Genomic DNA, 20,000 nt, shown 5'->3' on the forward strand with positions numbered 1-20,000 from the left:
AGCATATCATTGTTGATGCTGACAGTATGCTTCTTTAAACCTAAACTAATTTTTTACGAGGTACATTGTTTATAGAGTGGCTGCATAGCAAAACCTGTCAGATGTATACAGCTTAGCCTTGAGTTAGTGATTTGTTCCAGGTTGTTCAAGGCTCCGTCCAACCATTTGTACCACTGTTGACTTTTATTCCAGACACTGTTTACTTACGCAATACTTTAATTTGGCGTTTGGCATTCAAACACGGGTAAATTAACCCTCTGAAACTGAGAGTCGACGTCATGGAAAATGTAGAATATGTATTATTAGTTTTATCGTCGGTGAATATTAAAACTCTCTGAAGGGTTAAAGATTACTGCAGGCAACGCCAGGCTACTTATTCGGACAAAGAACAGCTTTATTGTTTTTCTCTTCCAGAAACCACCCTGTTCATAATAACAGTTCTTTATCAGAACTGTGAGAACCAGACGCTCATTCCTTTGTACCAGGATACTTTCAAACCCCATTAGAATAAAACAGTAAGATCTCCTCAGGCATATCGTTGGAGATCGGAGGATCACTCATTTGATGGTTCAATAATGGAGCCACAGTCAAACAATGAAATCAAACTAATTTGTCATAACATACTCTTTCTAGTTTCTACTATCATGATAGACTAAAATCTTTGTGTTTTAGAATATTGTTTGTACAATGGCAGCACTTTAAAGACACAGCCTTGTGTTTTTTCACTATTTTGTTGTAAACCAAATGATTAATAAAGGAAATAATCGATAATAAAAATGACCATACGTTGCAGTCCTACTCTGCAGTAGATTTTAAGTCCATTCTGAGATGCCCCCAAAGTGCTATGAATATGAGGTTTATGTAGCCCAATAATGAAGTCAACACCAAGTCATTCAGATGTGGAGCTTCGATCATTGTCTCCACACAGTGTGTTTACCCAAAGTTATAGCTCAGCCACTTAAATTCAGATCTTAAAGTAATTTGGTTTGTGACCAGCCAGGGGCATTCTGCTTCCCCCTGCGATCGATAGCCACACATTACACCGCTCCCTGCCTCCAAATGGAAAACTTTGTTGTTGTTTATAAAGCTGAGAGTGAGAGCAATTAGCATGCTTCAGAGGTGGAAATTAAGTTTGAAGTTCGAAAGTTGAAATATATATATATATACATACATCAAAAGGAAAAACAGAGCAGTAGCAGTTGCCACAGTGCACAACAAGTCCCTCTCATTAAGGATGATGCATTTATTAATTAAAGCAGAGGCGATTATTTACCTGACTGGCTTTCTGTGGGAAGTGTAGAGGAAGAAGTAATGGTTATGTAGGGAAGCCGACAGCAAACTAATTCAATTTCACTGTTATTGGTTTGTTTGTTTCTCCTAAAGACATTTTTTTTTTGTGAACAGGATTTGCTGAATGACTGAAAAGTAAAAGCAATGTAAACTTAAGCGTAGAGAGAGGGAGAGGGAAACGAAAAAGTGAGAGAGAGAGAGAGAGGAAGAGAGACAGAGAGCGTTCCTCATGCGACATTGCCACAGTATACTGAGTGTTTTTTCCCCCCATGGCACCATTACCATCTCATTGATTCATGGTTATGGGTTAGCTGTCTCTGCTAGCAAAATGATGTTTGCCTAAAACAATTATCAAACAAAAGCCGCACCACAAGTTAGTTTCCGAGGCGAGCGCGTCGTGCGCTCGTGGCTGGTTGTGTGTGTGTGTGTGTGTTTTGGAAGACAACAGACTTTCTCCCGGAGGAGAGGGGGAACTAAATCAACGGGACGCTGTTGCTGTTGTCACATTCACGTGCGCACACATTCACACAAAGTCCTCCGCCGAGGGAGAGGAAGCCAACTGTCGTAGTGGTGGTGCGACACAGCCTTTATTATGGGATGTAATTAGAATGGAAAAAGGGTGTACTTTGGGCTTAAAAGTGGTCGTCATTCATTGATGGCATGCAACATGAAATGGCGTGAAGGCCTCTGATTTAGTACACGCTGAGGTGCTACCAGGTGTTAACGTCTGCTGGCTGATTTGAATTGTTCTCTACACGTGTCTTTATCTGGGCCCACACTCCTTTTCTGCACCTGCAGCTTCCTTCATTTTTTTTGGTTAAAAGGATGCACTCCTCAGTACAGCCACAGTTTGACTGGAGCAGATGGAGACAAAGTGCTTTGCTCAAGAGCACCTCGATGTTGAGGGAGGTTCACTTTTTCTCACTCTTTAATATAAACCTGATCTATGCGTTACCCTCTGCTTCGTTGCTGCTTAGAAAGCCATTTATGTGTATGTACGGTTGTCCTTGAATGGCCTGTTCACGATCACGATGTTCTCTTTTCATGCACGTCTTGTACTTTTATGCTTACTGTATTTATGTCATAAATTGGGGGGTTTGTCTATTTATAAAAATTCAGCGAAACTTTTTCATACTCGCGTCACGGAAACAGCTGGGTAAACACAGAAGTGGCGTCGGCGCAGCGCTAGCGTTAGCAGCTGAGGATAGAAGCTATCAGGCAAGTGTTCTTTTAAATAAACTCCTGATGTACTTACAAACTTTCAAATGCCTCGTTTTGTGAGTACAGACCCTATGTGTACTACTGCAGAAGTTTGGTAACATTCCATGCATTATTAGTGGGGTCATTTACGACATATACATAATGCACCATCGCGCCAGTACTAAGCCATTCGGCTCATAGCCCTATCTTGACCAATGCTGACCATCGCTAAAAATGCTTCTGAGGGGGTATTTGGCTGGATGTCATGGTGGAAATGACCTAGGGTGCATTTTACTCCGAACCATCGCTTTAACACTCAAACATCCTTGTATTGGAGGGCTGCCGCCATCATAGATTAAGGTTTCTACTTCAGTCGTACAGCATTAATGGAACAAACTAGATTCTTGCATTTGCTAACATTTAAAAAGAAGTTGGAATGAGTGTGCAACTTTCTTTCCATAGGGTCAAAGGCTCGGACGGCATTAGATACTTCTCTCCATTCTGTCCCTGTCTTCCTTTTCACTCTTTAAATGTGTCCTCCTCATCGTGCACCTGGCAGTAGCCGAGCACATATCTGAGGAAGAAGAGCCTTTTCGCTGCCAGTCCCAGTCAATAGCACAACCACAAGTATTGGCAAACAAGAACAAATGTGTCAGCTTTTCAGACGGATGAAAGCGTTTAATTCCAATTCCAACCAATAGGAGACACAGTGAGGACAAGACAGTGATTCATCTGTTTATCCGTCTCTATAATTCACATCCTTATCTTCATCTTCCTGCCCATGCCCTCCGTCCTGTTATTTTGAAAATGTTTACTCTAAAACTAAAGCTGAGTGGTGGTGGTGTCCGCAGATGATAGAGCTAATGTTGTTGTTAAAATAATGTTTTCAAACTAATGTGTCTTATAGTCTTGCATTTGAAAAATAATCCATGTTTTTAAAGCTTACCTGAAGGGTTGAATTTATTATGTTAGGGCTGATGGCATTTTTTTTTTTTTTTCTGCCAGCATACGAAGATATTTCCCATGCAAAGTTATTACTGTAACCATATTCATATCACCTGGAAACGAGGAAAACTCATATCATGCTTAAGATTGAAGAGAGCAAACAAGAACAGTTATAATCCCCCTTTCTGCTCCGCTCCCTCCCATATCTGCTGTTCTTTTAGTTTGAGCCCTTGTCTTCTTCCTCTTTCAATCATCTGCCTTATCTTTCCTTAGGTCTTTTTTTCTTTTATTTCATCCATATAATACTGTATCGACATGCCCAGCTCCCCTCTGTATAGGTTAGTGCCAAATCGTGAAACACAAACATCTAAATCATTGGCGGGGAATTTCCATTTGGTTTAATCTGAAAGTCTTTGGACTCCGGGGGGAAAACCCCCAAACAAAAAACCCTCCAAGTCTCAGATTTGGGATTTATGGGTTTGGAAAAATATAACATTGCTGTCAGAATAGTTTCCCCATCTACTCCTGATACCGTACGGATGTGTGTGCCTGTGGCCAGCCGGCTGTTCCCTGCAGTCTTTCACTTTTTCCAGTCGGTATAAGGTTTTCTCCGTCTAATGAAGCTGAATGGAGACCGAACCGTTTCCAACCAGACAGTCAGAAGGTTTTCATTCACTTATTTAATATTCCATTCTGTCTTTGCTCACATAAAGACATGCACGTATGCAGGGCTAAGTTTAGTAAGCCTGGCAGCAAGCCGAGTCCCTCACTCATGTCAATGATTAAGCTTTATGATCATAAAATGTCTACTGTCATTCTGGTGTCAAACATTATCTGTGAGTTTTAGATGTACTGCTGCGTTACTAAATCACACACCAATAATTTAGTGTAGTTGATGCAAGAACTGCATCTTGGTCTTGAACCTATTAAATTGCAGTTGTCCTCAGCATTTACAGCAGAAAAGTAAGGTTTATTGTTCAGTCAGAAAGAGATGGATTTGACTTTTTTACATTTCACAGTAGGTACTATCGTTATCGCTACAGAAGTTATCCACCGCACCATCTTTCATTCACCAGCTCTTCTTCTTTTATGGGTTACCAAAACATGGAACAGTACTTTCATTAGCAGCCCCATTTTTCTTCACTTTCCTCTGAAGATAATCATAGGCAGGCAACATTTATAAACAGGGGTCGCTATTTCCTTGAACACGTCCAGGGAAACATCTGGAATACATTCTGTCTGGTGGTTATTGGCAGTGAACATCAAAAATGGCAAATTGCTCCTGGACATAAAACTGGCAGAATTGCTCATCTGTGCCGCCTCCAAATGTTGCTCATGGACAGTTTTAAGAGGATCTTGTATCATATCCTGTTGATCGAGACTGAATTCCCTGTAGTGTCAGAACTAGGTATTGTGTGTGTGTGTGTGTGTGTGTGTGTGTGTGTGTGTGTGTGTGTGTGTGTGTGTGTGTGTGTGTGTGTGTGTGTGTGTGTGTGTGTGTGTGTGTGTGTGTTTCTGGAAATTCTCTTTGTCTTTTGGTTCAAGGCTTCAGTGTTCTGAATTGGGTCCAATATTCTCTCTAACCTTGCCACGTTACCACCCAGAGACTGGCAAACCATTGTCTGATTCACAATAGGATTTGGGAAAATCCCAACATGTGATTCCCATAACCTTTCTTATTTTTATCTTACTTTTTTTGTGTAAAGGTCCCGTTTTATTCAAATGACAGTTCATTATGTAAACAGAGTAAAAGCTACAACTCCTCAAGATCCATGAGGAGACTCACACTCCCGTGTCTTGCTGTCAGCCAGCTGATAATTAATTAGAAGCGGGTTGACAACTCTGGCTGCTCCGGCTTTGGCACACTTAAGGTGGAATGACCTTTAAGGTGGTCCAGCACTATTCTCCTTAACATTTCAATATGCTCCTCAGTCTTGCTTAGCTTTTAACTGTTTAACTGATAACACTGTTAAACGTTAATTTTTTTTCACAATGCTGAATGTTAAAATGTCAGCAACAGCATCATGTTGTATTTTAAATATCTTACAGTCAGAAAGTCAGGAAAATGTGAGGAAAATGAAACACGTGTTCAAAGTGTTTTTGTTAGAACTGTAATGGTATTGTTAAGTACTCATATATCCATCAACAAGTTCTGAAATGTAAGTACTTGTACTTGAATAAATTGTTTTTCAAAATCCACATGAACCAGATTTCACATCGATATAAATTAGAGCCAATTATTTAATTAAGTCCAGCATATATAAGGCATTTTTTTAAGTGCTCACTCCACATGAAAGGCTACATTAGCTTCCAACAAACGTCACGTCTGTTTTAATCAAATATTCTCCACTAAAACCACCAGCCTGTTTGTAAACAGTACCGACATCACCTTCACCTCACCTGTCTGTCCACTGCTCCGCTGTGTGCACAGAATCTCGTATTGGAAAACTGGGCAGAGCATATGAATGATGCGTGAGAAATGGTTGTGCCCTCATATGAATATAGGGAAATCACTGACGTTGCTTGCAGGTGAATTTGTATCAGTATGCCTGATGACATGGAACACCCGGGTCTAGTTGTATCGGCCATTTTAAAAGTAGTCGCAGAAAGTTGCCCATTCTTAAAAGGCCTACATTTCAACCTTGTTTTTAAATGAGTCCTGACACCATTTTTGGAAAACACCAACTCAGACGAAGTTTAACGCTGGCACAGTGTGGACCTGGGCAAAGACAAGCCTGTTCACCATGATAACACAATTAAGTGCTCTGATTTGTGTGTACGTGGGTACATTAGTCATGAGCATCACCCGCTGAGACGCATGAATAACAATAAGCAAAGTTTTTCCATCCTGGAGCAGAACAAAGTAGTGTCAGTGTGCAGGGTGAGTCGAGGTTAGGTCACTGATTCTTCAGGGGAAACTTTCTTTTTCAGTCTTTCTTTCTCTCTCTCACACACACACACACACACACACACACACAGACCGGAGACGTATCCTGCAAAAGAAACAGCTGGACTCATTATGTTGCTCATGTTTGACCATAGCATTACATCAGATGCAATTTATTGTGTCTATATTTGACAAAAGGACCACTCCTTTTGTGAGCTTGCATTCATACCTTGCACGAATACCGAACGTTGCTTTGGTCTACGGTGAAAATATTAGAATAGTGATGTCATTTCCAGGCACCTTGGATTTAACCAATGGTAATCGAGCGTGGTGTTTTGCCCAAACAGGGACATCTTCTTCATTTCTAGTCATTCACCTCACCTCAATCCAACTTAACACGTGTTTTTATTCACTGAAGACCAAACCTAAGATAAAAAACATTCCAAACAACCAAGAACTCGGGATTAGTGTTGCATCACCAAGAATGTGTCCAAGTGTGATGTTGTCAGATGTTGACTTCAAGGGATTGATGCTTTATTGAAGTTGCTTTGTTTACGACGTATAAATAGGGCTTTGATTCTTGCACTTTTCATTAAAGCTGAGAACTAGCTCTTATACTTTCACACCGGGCTGGTGGTAGTTTGCCGTGCACACGGTCTGCCTTTACAGGTAACACAATGTCTGCTTGTGTAAAACTTGTTCTCTCAGAGTGCAAAGCTCTAAAATGAGATGTTTGTCCAAACCACGGAGACGTTCTTGGCAGATGTTTGTATTTGTCATTTTACAGCCGAGCCGGGGTAAACAAAAGCCCTTTGCCCACGCTCTCTCTGCACTCGCTCTCTGTTAAGTACACACTCACACACAACACGTAAGCCTTTCCTTCAGACCTCTAAACCGTTCATGTGATTTCAGCCTTTATCAGACCGAAATAGCCGCGCTACCTTGGGTGTTTTAAAGGTGGACGGGCAGGGAATCGAACCCCAACTCGCTCTGTGCAGAAAGGGACAGCGGTAAACCTTGTAGCTGAGTGTGGCTCTTTGTTACAACAGACAGGGTCACGAGAGCTGTTTGTGCTGTACACAAAAACTGCTTTTCAACTCCCACTCAACCCACTCTCTCTTTGGTTACTGTTCAGCATTTTGTCTGAACCTCTCCTTTCCCCGTTCCTCCCTCCGAAATAAGAGGTGCATCATTATTTTTCTATTAAATATGACATTGGGGAAATAATGCTGTCATTGTTTGGTTGAGATGGTTGATGGGTCCATCCATTTGTACGTATTATATCCCCCCCTTTCACGAGTTGAAGCACGTAGACAGAGAGGAGGACGGGGGGTTCTGCTTATCACATACATTTAACAGTATGTCCTCCATGCGAGTGCAATGGGGAAAGCAGAATTGAAGAAATTAATGGAGAGAAGGAGAAAAAAAAGTGGTGAGTTTTGTTTTTCAGTGTGCAGACTGTGCCAAGTACGGCCATATTTCTCCAGTCTCTGTTATTAATTTCAGCTCTCAGTGACCATAAATTTGCTGGAATATACTGCACCACATCGCCCAGACTGCATTTCTAATCTGATGATTTAAAGGGGACAGGTTTCAAACAGGCCTAATATGTAATTTTCTGCTCAATCAACACACACACACACACACACACACACACACAATCATGTGCATACACACAGATAACAGCACGAGTGGAGACAAACATGGACAAAGATGCATATATACACATGCAAACAGTCACAGCCCCCCCAGCATGCTAACACACACACACACACACACACACACACACACCATTTAAACACTAAATCACAGGTTTTCTCATGGAAAAGCGCATTAGTCCTGTTAGAACCCATTGCTCAGACCATATTCTCTCAGTGTGTCTGAATGTGGTTTCGGTGTAATGAACTCATATTTAACTGGCAGTCCTTTTGCACAGAGTGACTTTTTTTCATCTGGGAGGAATTTCCTTTAGCTAAGCATTCCTGCAGAAAAGGCCTTTTAATTACTTAGCTGACAGGTTTGACTAAAAATTGAATCGCATCGCAAATGTTCTCAATTTTCTCAAATTGGTTTAGTGTTTGGCATCCGACAAATCAGCTTTATTGCCGGGGCGAAAGCTGCACTCACGTGTTGACTCGTATAGAAGGACGAAGGGCTGGATGAAGAACTGCTAATGAGGGAGATATGTTGGACTGTTCTTGAGGAGAGATCTGAGTGACTTAGATGGTTTGCAAAGGAAGGACATTGTCCTCAGAAACACACACAAACACGTGTATCTGCAGACACATACATACTTTGCAGTCAGACCGTTGTGTTTCCTGTGTGATCCTGAGGTTGAGCCGCCGTTTCTCACTCTGGCCTTATAAGGACAAGCGGAGCGTTGGAACGGTACAAATGTGCTGAATCCAGTGGAAAAGAGGGGAAGCTGGGCTTACACTGATGCCGCTGAACAACTGTGAGACAGAGGGGAGGAGGGCTCAAGGCAGAAGTAATAAGAAGGGGAAGGAGAACGGCAAATACCAGGCAATTAGAGAGGAGATATTCTAAATTTGACAAGCATCCCTTTTCAGTGTGCATTTCGTGAAGCAAAACTGTATTGTACATTTTTATAAAGTTTCCTCAAGTGAAGATGTTCGGCATAGCATGAAAGTCGGGGAAGAACTCATTTACTGTGGTAGCGGCCTCCCTTTTATACCTTTCTTTACCTCCCTTTCATCTACATCCCACCCCCTTTTCGTCAACACACACACACACACACGTGCGTGTGCGTGTGTGTGTGTGTGTGTTGACGTATGTGAGCGCAGCCAGCAGCAGGTCAGGAGTTTGTAATCCCCAAGTCAGACAAGATGGGATCAGTGCCGACTCAGTGGACCCAGACACATAGCTGAGTCTACTGGGCCTCACATACACACACACATACACATACACACACACAGACACACACTGCAGATATGATATACATCCTCTCCCTGTCTCAGCCAATAATGGAGATACTCTAATGCTCAGACATTTATTGTTCCTCTGTCTCCCTGTCCTTCTCTTTTTGTCTTTTTTTTGTCAGTCCCCCTGGACCGCTGCAGCTTTGAGCTGAACCCACACACACGTGCACACACACACACACACACACACACTGAGTCATGAGGTAATCTTCAGCAAGGTTCGGTGGTTATGACTGACTGAAGCAATTAAGGACTGACTCATCGTGAAAGATTTGGAGCCATTAACGGTTAAATCATTCACACCAACTGACCGAGTAAGATGCCGTGCGTGTGCATGTGTGTGTGGGGGCGGGTGTGTGTGTGTGGGGGCGTGTGTGTGTGTGGGGGCGTGTGCATTAATGTGGAGACGGTGTAATGGCACATGTAGCAAGTGAGAAAATGCAGCGAGAGCTCAAAAGTGATTCGGTTTTGAAGCCTACTCAACACCCTGTGAAGGAGGCTCCCGGAGGAGGATCATTTAGTTTGTGTCCGTGCGTGGGTGTGCATGTGTGCAGCGAGGAGTTCAGGACTCCGGGCTCCTATGAAAGCAGCTCGAGCCACCGCAGAGCGTCAAGCCAAACGCAGAACCGCTCTGAGTCACACCGCTCCGGGCCGAGGCTCCACTTAATTTGGCTGGAGAATAGCGGAAGCAAACCTTTGTGTTGTTTTAGGGATTTATACTATCAGCACTAAGGTGACCTGCAGTGAACTGTCACCCCCGAATTAAGATTTTGATTTGATTTCAGTTGTTTAAAGCTCTGGTCTATGATTTGAAAGATTTTGGGGGGGGGGATTGTGGCGTCATTGTCTATATAAGAAGCCGTGCAATGCCGTCGTGTCGCGGCGAGTTTCGAGGGGCGCCGCCTCTGACCGTTGTCGATCTAATATAAAGACAGATTCAGCAACTGCATAGCTTATTTCTCATATAAAATGTTTTCAGAAACACATTTCTGTGAACTATTTTCTAACTAACTATTTTCGTAAAATAAGAGGGAGGTGGGAGTCTGAGAGGGGAGAACGATCGGAGGAGGAGCACAGAGGGGAGGGGTGGGTGTGTGGGGGAGGGGGGGTGCTTTTTTTCAAACCTTTCAAATCGTAGACCATCGCTTTAATAACACATAAAAAGAACGTCGATTAAAACATTATACATACTAACAAAAGAGCTAAAAGGCTGGTCACGGGGTCTCGCACAGATAAGAAAAGTTATCTGAGACCAAATAATCATAATAGAGAAAAGCTTTCAATCTTATGGACGGCAAATGGAACAAGATCAAATCAAGACAAAGAAAGATAAAGTGAAAAAGTTAAACATAATCGTTTCATTATTGCAAAGAGCTTTTGGTGGAGTGGTGTTTTTTTGTTTTTTTTTACTAGATTTTAATAAGGATAAATAGATAAATAGTCATGTTTGAATTATTTGTGAATGACATAATGTAATACTGAAATATCCCACCATTACCACCCTTAAATACTACCGGCGATCCATTGTAGAAGGTGCTCGTCGTAAGTCTGCACCCTGGGGATTAACGTGATGACCTACTGATGGAATATGTGAGGTCATTTGAGGGGGGGGGGGGGGGGGGGGTGGATGAGATGGGATTTAATTTGAGGGAATGAGACTGCTATTGGAGTAAGCGAGAAGTAGGAAGGGAGGAGGGGGAAAACATACAGGAGTAATATCTACAAATGAGAGATCCGTTGAGACGCCAGAGATGGAGAGAGTTAGAAAGAAGCAGGAAAAATGAGGTGAGGAGGTAGACGAAATCAAGAAACACATATAGACGGGGGGGGGGGGGGGGGGGGCACGAGTGACGCAGATGGAAAGAGGGAGGGAGAAGAAGAGTGAAAGGGAGAGTTATGCATTGTGTCATTATGAAGGAATGTTAATATGATTAGTGAAGGACTCTGACCTCGCTGTCTGGAACTGGTGCCTGGCTGGTCTGATGACCGCTGAACACACACACACACACACCCAATAGAACGCAAGGATGAAAACATGCATCTGACATAAATGCAACAACACACACACACACACACACACACAAGAATGAGTCCATGCTTTCACATTGTCTGAATACACTCTAAATCCACACACGCAGACATACGCAGACTCCCTCGCTGGCGTGTGTGATTTGTGTCTTCTCCTCGCCAACAGGGCAGCGTGAGTCAACATGTCATGACTTATTATCTGTTTTGAACATGCGTGATTCCCTACAGTCTGGCCTCTTAAAAGCGTGGGTCATGATCCAGGGCTGCTCATGAATCTGCGGTTGTTGGGTCCCCGCATGACTACTCCAGTAGTTTGTTGTTGTTTTTGGTGAGTTCCACATTCAGAGACGACATTCATCATGTTGGGCCTGACATGAAAGACTAAACAAGAAGACTTTATTATGGGATTAAAATCTTTGTGTTTGAACCAGTAACCTCAGTGAAGTTTACTGCGGTCTGTGGAAACATGGAGTTAGAGTTGCTGCACAGCACGAGAAGGCCCGTCTTTGTATCCTCTTCTTTTACCATTAACAAATAGTCCATGGGCCTGTTTTAATGGTGCAGTGACAAATGTGAAGCAGTAGTTCTATGGCATACAGACCGGGGGGTTGCCTCCAAGTGCACCTGCTAGTTTGGTTCATGTAAGTGCAGCAGTGTAAAATGCAAAGAGGCTGGGTGTAGTGGAATATAAACCCGGACGGTGTGGTGATTAATAAACCCGAAGACGAAGGATATCATATTTTTGCCCTGAGCAGTACAAATATGCAGCCATTTTTATTTAATTTGTACAACAATGTTAGAAATTAAAACAAAAATTAAAACTTTAACTCTCGCATTAAATGTGACAGAGCAGCGTTTTGTAAAAAGAAAAGTTGGAAGGAGGCATAATGCTGAGTTATACCCTGTTAGTGTAGAGACGTGTGGTTATTCTGTAGCAGCCCGGCGTCATTTGCACATAATTACTCAAGATGAGCACAGTAAACATCGTTGCGTAACCTTTTAAATGAGAGTGCACATTCATCAGAACATTTTTAAGTAAAGTAGACTCTAGTATAAAGTAGCTGTGGACGGAATCACTCAATTCATTTACCGACGAATGCTTTACTGATCGTCCTGCTTCATCCACATGTTCATTGAGATTCAGATTGAAATGCATCTAATGGTTGGAGTGTTAATAAGCATTCGTTCATCATTGCTGCACATTTACTGCAGTGACATAGTTTGATAAAATCACCAGACTGGCAGCAAAGTGACGTTAAGCGAGAGCATTAACCTTCATTGAATGCGACAGTACAGTTGACTTCTGTTCCACGGAGGTAACAAGGAAACTTTGAGTGGTGCTAAACTCGCAATGAAAGTGCTAAAAACTGAGCATGACAAGCTTGGAGTTGTCCCGGTATTTTTTTCTTGCAACACAAAAATAATAAATTTGTGTTTCACGGTGGCTCAGTGTTTTGCACTTTGGCCCCAAAGCGAGAAGGTCCTGGTTCCGGATCCACCTCATGTGTGGAGTTTGCATGCTCCCTCTGTGCTCGTGTTTTTTTGTGGATGCTCTGGTTTTCTGTCACAGTTCCAAAGACTTGCAGGTTAAAATCGATTTTCAACTTAAAATTGCCCGTTGGTGTGAATGAAAGTGTGGATGGTTGTCGGGGCGATGTGCTATATGCACTGTGATAGACTGGCATCCTGTCTAGCGTGTAGCCTGACCCGCTACCCATGTTGCAGGCTCAAACACCATCCTGCACGGGTGGGGGGGCATACACTGTAGATCTCTGCTACTTTTTCAAACAGTTTGACTGAAAGGAAGATATGTGTTGGAACAGGGTCGGCCAAAGAAGAAAGAAATACTGCTGGTTTTTTAGATGTATTTATTTTCTAATAAAATACATGAAGACAATATTAACATTTACCCAACATCAATTGACCTTTGATTCCTTTGTTTAAAATGGCCATGCACAAAGGCATACAGTATACATCGGCCAATACTCTCAGAGATCCACGTGTTTTCATCTGGTACATAGGCATATCCAGCAAAAAGGCTATATCAATATCACATGCAAAAATAGAAATCATCCTTTAATCTAGCGTGAAAGCCTCTCTTGTTGCAGTGCCGTCGGCAGAAATGGTTGAAATAATACTGTTTACCATGAAGAGGTCACATTCTTTAAAAGTCTGTGGTTGTGGCCGTGGTTGTGTGTGTGTGTGTGGGTGTGTGTGTGTGTGGGTGTGTGTGGGTGTGGGTGTGGGTGCGTGTGCGGCTCCTTTAAGACAGAACTCATGGGTCTTGACGTTGTTTCGTCTCATCAAATCTTGATTTCTATTTAGCACTCATGACTTCTATTCAGGCTTTTAGAAGGATGCCAAAAATACACACACACGTACGCACACAGACACACACACACACACACACACACACACACACACACACACACACACACACACACACACAGCTCCATCCAGGTTTGCGTGTAAAGAGTAATGAGTTTTGGTCCAGCAGAGAGTGTTATCACCACTGGCCACTGCACTGTGTACAGGACAGATAGCCAACTGCCGTGTGTGTGTGTGTGTGTGTGTGTGTGTGTGTGTGTGTGTGTGTGTGTGTGTGTGTGTGTGTGTGTGTGTGTGTGTGTGTGTGTGTGTGTGTGTATGTATGTATGTATGTGTGTGTGTGTGTGTGTGTGTGTGTGTGTGTCTAGATCGTTGGCTCAGCTGTGTTGTCGAGGACATACGCACCTCTAAGTGTCAACTATGTGCACCTGTGAGCACTGTATGCACACTTATCTGTGTGTGTGTGTGAGCGAGGACGGCGTGCGTGCGTGCGTGCGTGCGTGCGTGCGTGCGTTCGGAGATTGTCAGCGATTCTTAAAGCGGCGTGCAGCTCTTGAGCTTCTGTGAGAGAGATATCTGACATTGAAATATGACGAGTCATCTGGAAGATAAGAAATACTGAGGGATGGAGAAGAAAGGATGGAGCAAGATTGAGAGTCCTACAGTAGAGAGAGTCAGGGAGGTTTACAATGAGGTTTAAGAAAGTCTACATGTCAGGAGAGACTGAGTGAGGGAGTAGGAGAGGAACATCAGGCACGCCCTTTTAACCTCCTGTTAAATGCTGCTGTGCTATAGGTGTTATTGTTATATATGACATATCACCTACTGCTTAGTTAAGACACCACAAAATGTATGGTAATATATGTTCCAGTAATTTGTGTCTGATTTATAAAGTTGTTTTTACGCATGGTTCTCTTTCATGAATCTCAAACAGCCCAATTTACACTCCTGCAGTACAAACAACCCTTATCACCCGTCATGAGGTCTTTAACCTTATGTTTCTTTAACCTTGTTTCTTCCCCACTTCATCATTTCATCAGCATCCAGTTTAGGTAACGGAGGCCTCCAAAGCTTCTCGTTCCTTTAACTGGGACTGGACTTCTAGGAGCCGTGCATTATATAAATGGTGTCATGAAGATTTTAGGTTTTAGGAGGTTGTGAGTGTGAATAGTTAATTGTCTATGATTGTGGTGACCTGCCCATGGCACATCCCACATCTGGCTCCATGTCAGCCTGAGTGGATAGCATCAGGAAATAATGTCCGATTCACTTCAGGTATAGTTCCTGGATCCTAATGTTGTTACGTTTGATCAAATCTAAATGTCCATTGAGCTCTCATGACTTCTATTCAAGCTTTAAGTGAGATGCCAACAGGCAAACATCCACACACAGACAGCTTTGTCTGCATAGAGAGGACTTGTTTGTGTAGGTTAAACACTTGATGGATGAATGCATCATACAGATGTACACCACTTAGACGTTTGATTTTCAACTTATTTTATTTCTTTACACATTTGTGTTACTAATTCATTTCCTCTTGTATTTCCCTGGCAGCGCAGATCTGCTTTCATGCCATGCCAATAAAGCAAACCAAAAATCCCAATTAAGAAGGAAAGTGTTATCTATAAACATGGGGAAGATTCCGTGAGAGTAGCGCAGAAATGGAAGAAAATCCAGTCACATGCAGAGATACTGAAAGAGAGGGAGCTTATATAAGTGTGGCATTTCAATACAGCTGTCCAAAATGCTGACTGAAAGAAAGTCAGTTTCACTTAATGTTTTTTTGTGATAAAAAAAGAAGACTGCTGAAATGTTGCGAGAAGTTTCACTCCAAATCGGTGTAACTAGTGAGGCAAGGAAAGCTTTTCAGGTTCCACTCTGGTCTGCGTTTTTGTGCTATTTTTTTCTCTCTACAGCTTTTCAGCCCAGTGATATTTAGGCCTTTCCATTTAATACTGAAAATGTTCACCATTTGCCAATTTTACTTTGGAGTGCTCTTCTTTAAATTACGCTTAATGGAGGGGAAAACGTTGGCCTGCCTTGGTGATTTTTATTACTTTTAAAGGGAAGCAGAGATTAAGAAAAAAGTAGTTAGAGTGGTAGCTCAACCTCTGCTGTGTCTAACATGGCCACACAAGACGCATGTAGGCACAACCACACACTACAGGATATGCTAATTAGCTTAGGCTGTAAATGCTGTGGTATAGCTTTATGCTACATCATGTCCCTATACAAAAAAACAACATTAAATTACATACACACACACACACACACACACACACACACACACACTATTTTGCCAAAACTTGCATATGAATTTAAGTGACATCCCATTCTTAATCCATAGGGTTTAATATGACGTTGATCCACCCTTGGACACACCCTTCGAGTTGAAGCTACAACAGCTTCAACTCTTCTGAGAAGGCTTTCCACAAGGTTTAGGTTCTTCCAGAAGCACATTTGTGCGGTCACACACTGATGTTGGATGGGAAGGCTCTCAGTCTCCACTCTAATTCATCCCAAAGATGTTCTATCGGGTTGAGGTCAGGACTCTGTGCAGGCCATTCAAGTTCATCCACACCAAACCCTCTCATCCATGTCTTTACATGCACAGTCATGTTGGAACAGGAAGGGACCATCCCCAAACTGGAATTGTCCAACATCTCTTGGTATGCTGAAGCATTCAGAGTTCCTTTCACTGGAAAGGAGGGGCCAAGCCCAGGCACAATACAGTCAGACAAGTACCGTTCTCCTGGCAACCGCCAAACCCAGACTCGTCCATCAGATTGCCAGATGGAGAAGCGTGATTGGTCACTCCAGAGAACACGTCTCCACTGCTCTAGAGTCCAGTGGCGGCGTGCTTTACACCACTGCATTGCACTTGCTGATGTATGAATGGATGCAGCTGCTCGGCCGTGGAAACCCATTCCATGAAGCTCTCTACACTATTCTTGAGCTAATCTGAAGGCCACATGAAGTTTGGAGGTCTGTTGTGATTGACTCTGCAGAAAGTTGGCAACCTCTGCGCACTATGCACCTCAGCATCCGCTGACCCCACTCCATTTTATGTGGCCTACCACTTCTTGGCTGAGTTGCTGTCGTTCCCAATCACTTCCACTTTGTTATAATCCCACTGATAGTTGACTGTGGAATATTAAGGAGTGAGGACATTTCACGACTGGACTTGTTGCACAGGTGTCATCCTATCACAGTACCACGCTGGAATTCACTGAGCTCCTGAGAGCGACCCATTCTTTCACAAATGTTTGTAGAAACAGTCTGAATGCCTCGGTGCTTTCTTTTATACACCTGTGGCCATGGAAGTGATTGAAAGACCTGAATACCTTTGGCAATATAGTGCATAGTGTTACGAAATCAAAAATAAGTATTCTCCATCTTAAAAGCTGGCAGGTTAGCGGTTTGGTTTCTGCTGCTAGCATTATAATTCTCCCGTTGGCCGCTTTTAAATGGAGAGATCTGTCACCAACTGCTAACTCAAAACTAGCCAACCTCTTCAGTGAAGATGTCTCAATAGTGCTAGAGAACTCAGGCCAAGTCCCACACACACACACACACACACACACACACGTTCTCTTTCCCTCTCTGTCCTCCCATCTGTGAGTTCAGATGAACAGAAGTCTCCCAGGGCTTTCCATTGGCCAAGCTCCATACTAAGAGGCAAGCTAATTGGCCAGCTGGGGCCCAGCCGGTTGTTGGAGGCAGGCCATTGGCCGAGAGAAGGGTCAAGTGACATGTCATTGGTCAGATTGGCTGGTAACCTGGCAACACTTCAGACTTTCCCTCTTGAGAGAAATCTGGTGAGAAAAACCCAAAAAAACAGGGGGGGGGGGGAGACTGTTGAGCACATTTGGCGACCGCTTTTCTGAAAATGTGTTAGTTGATTTGAAGCCATTTAGTGATGATAACTTGTGTATTTGTGGGAGCTGCAAGTCCATGCAGTCCTTGTGTGAATTTGCAAATAACCCTCAATCATGAGGTCCCAAATTGTTGGAGGCCCTTTGTCACCTTCAGCGTCACCAAAGTGACAACTGGCCGCAACGAGAAGCACGAGTGTGGCTGCGCTTGTGTTTCCTTTATGATATCGATAATTTAAAAACTGCCGTTAATGATGCTGTCCTGTTTTTCTTTTTACCCTCTGTAACGACGGGCTGTACATGTATTCATCTTCTCAGAGAATACACCATAATGGAGGCGTGTCACAATCCAACAAGTCCTCCAGTGTTTAAGCCCAACAAAATTAGTCCATACGAGCGTTTTCTGAAACCATCACAATGAAGTGTGACAATAATAATCCATATGACTAGTTTCTGATCTACCACCTCTAACGCCATGTTTGGGTTTAACTCGATCTCACTCCCAATGTGTTGCATGTAATAAGCATGTATTGACACACGGTCCCAAAACGTACGCTAGAGTGGTTGAGGCCACTGATTGTCAGTATTTGACAAGCTATTTTTTTTTTTTGTTTTTTTGTTTTTTTAAATGTCAACTTTAACTTATTCCCACCTTGACATTTCAAATTCCACACAAAAAATGACTGATGGTGAGTGTTGGTAGGAGATGAGATGCAGTTTTCTGGCACGATACAAACCTCCATCTTTCCTTTTCAGAGACAACAGTCATCATTGACGAAGCTAAAAGAGAGCCTTGTCAAAAACACACAGACGTCTTCACAGTCAGAACAAGACTATTTGTCTCCTCTTTCTCTCTTTCATTGTAGGTTAATATCTCTTCACCTCCACCTTTTTTTATTAAGTAGCAGATTGAGCTAATCCAGAGGAAATGAGAGGTGGAGGTTAGTCACCAAGGATTAGTCTGGTTCCCCGGACATCAAACATTCCATTCCCACCCAGGAGATAATCATAGCCAGGTTGGCCAGGAAATTAAGTGACTGCCTCTCATAGGGTCTCTAATCCCCGTCTCGCTCTCTTCTTTCGTTCCCACCCATCCAGCTTCTCTAATTCTGTCCCCCTCCCAGCCCCCCCCTTACCCCACCTGGACTCCGAGCTAAGTCTACGTCCTGGCCAATCCGCAGCAGACTGCTTGTGTCTGCAAGAAAACTTCCGTCTCCATTTTCTTGGAGGATATTTGATAGATGACACTATCCCCTCTTGTGCCGAAGGTAATATCTGACCCCGCAGCCAAGTCAGAGCTTTCAGACAAATTGAAAAACTGCTCAGTGATGTTCCTCATCTCTTCGTCTGGATTTGGAGAGTTTTGCGCTTGCAACATTGAGGTTGTAGTTATTCTTCTGTGTACGGTCATCGTCACACCTTACACCTCGCTCCATTTCTTGAAAAAGTTGACTACGAGTTTCTCAGGGGGTCAGAAAATACTTAAGCTTTAAAGACTTCACAGCTGTGTGTATTTGTGTGCTTTTCATGCTAGACCCTCACAGGGAATAACTCATAGTGGCTTCTGTGTGTTTGCGTGTCCATAAATGTGTACATATCTCTTCACGGATTCAGGTCCACATACCAAACAAAAGCTCAGCATAATAAGTGGATTTCTGCCTCCTTGCACGGCATGTCATCCAGCACAAAAACAAGTAGGGCCTCCATTTTCCACACTTCTTTGTCTATTTCCCCCCCGCCTTTTTTCCTTTAGCCCAGTATGCCTCATCCTTTTACATGTACACAGTCATACACACTACATCAACAAACCTTGCACACAAAAATGCACAAACAGTCGATATTGGATTAATACACTTTTGTTGTCGTTTGTCTTTATGTCAAAGTAATTTGAGATATTTTCACCTACCATTTAGGTTATACATGCCACTAGGGGTCGATCACTCAAAACAATAACAAAAGGATGAAGCTTGAAGCTTGGTTGGTGTTGTCTACACCAACATTGTCGTCAGCTTTTCCCAATAAGGATTCCTTCAGTCTTCATCGTTCTGGAGGTTTTTACCGGGTATTCCCTCCAAAACCAAGCAGATTCATGTTAATATTTGGCATGATGTTGGTACGTCACTCAACAAAATATCTACAACATTGGTCGATTCATTTATAGACATTTTAATGCTGCAAAGTTACACATTATTATACCTCTAAAATAACATTGTAAACATTGGTCTAATATATTTATGTAAAAGTCAACTTGATTAGTTGCTGTGTAGTGATAGGACATGATAAACAGGAAGGAATGGATGGATGAAACAGAGAAGAAGAGGAGATAAGAAGGGAGAGGACAAGATATAAAACATGTAGAGGCTAGAACGGTGTGACACACAGAGACAAAAGGGGAGAATAGGTCAACACTTTCTTGAGATTAGAAGAGATATAAAAAAAAAAAGTAGAGGAAGATTCAGCCCCAGCCGTCACTGCCCCCTGACTGGAGCCAATCATCGGAAAGAGGGA

At 42.8% G+C, this 20,000-nt stretch overlaps 1 protein-coding gene across 5 annotated transcripts in view; it reads left to right on the forward strand.

Moving 5' to 3' along the window:
• Positions 1-20,000, forward strand: part of LOC311021631 (partitioning defective 3 homolog B-like) — a 188,462-nt gene that overhangs the window by 135,689 nt on the left and 32,773 nt on the right. The window lies entirely within an intron of this gene.

This window comes from Eutrigla gurnardus (assembly GCF_963514095.1).
Source record: "Eutrigla gurnardus genome assembly, chromosome: 12".
Lineage (NCBI taxonomy): Eukaryota > Metazoa > Chordata > Actinopteri > Perciformes > Triglidae > Eutrigla > Eutrigla gurnardus.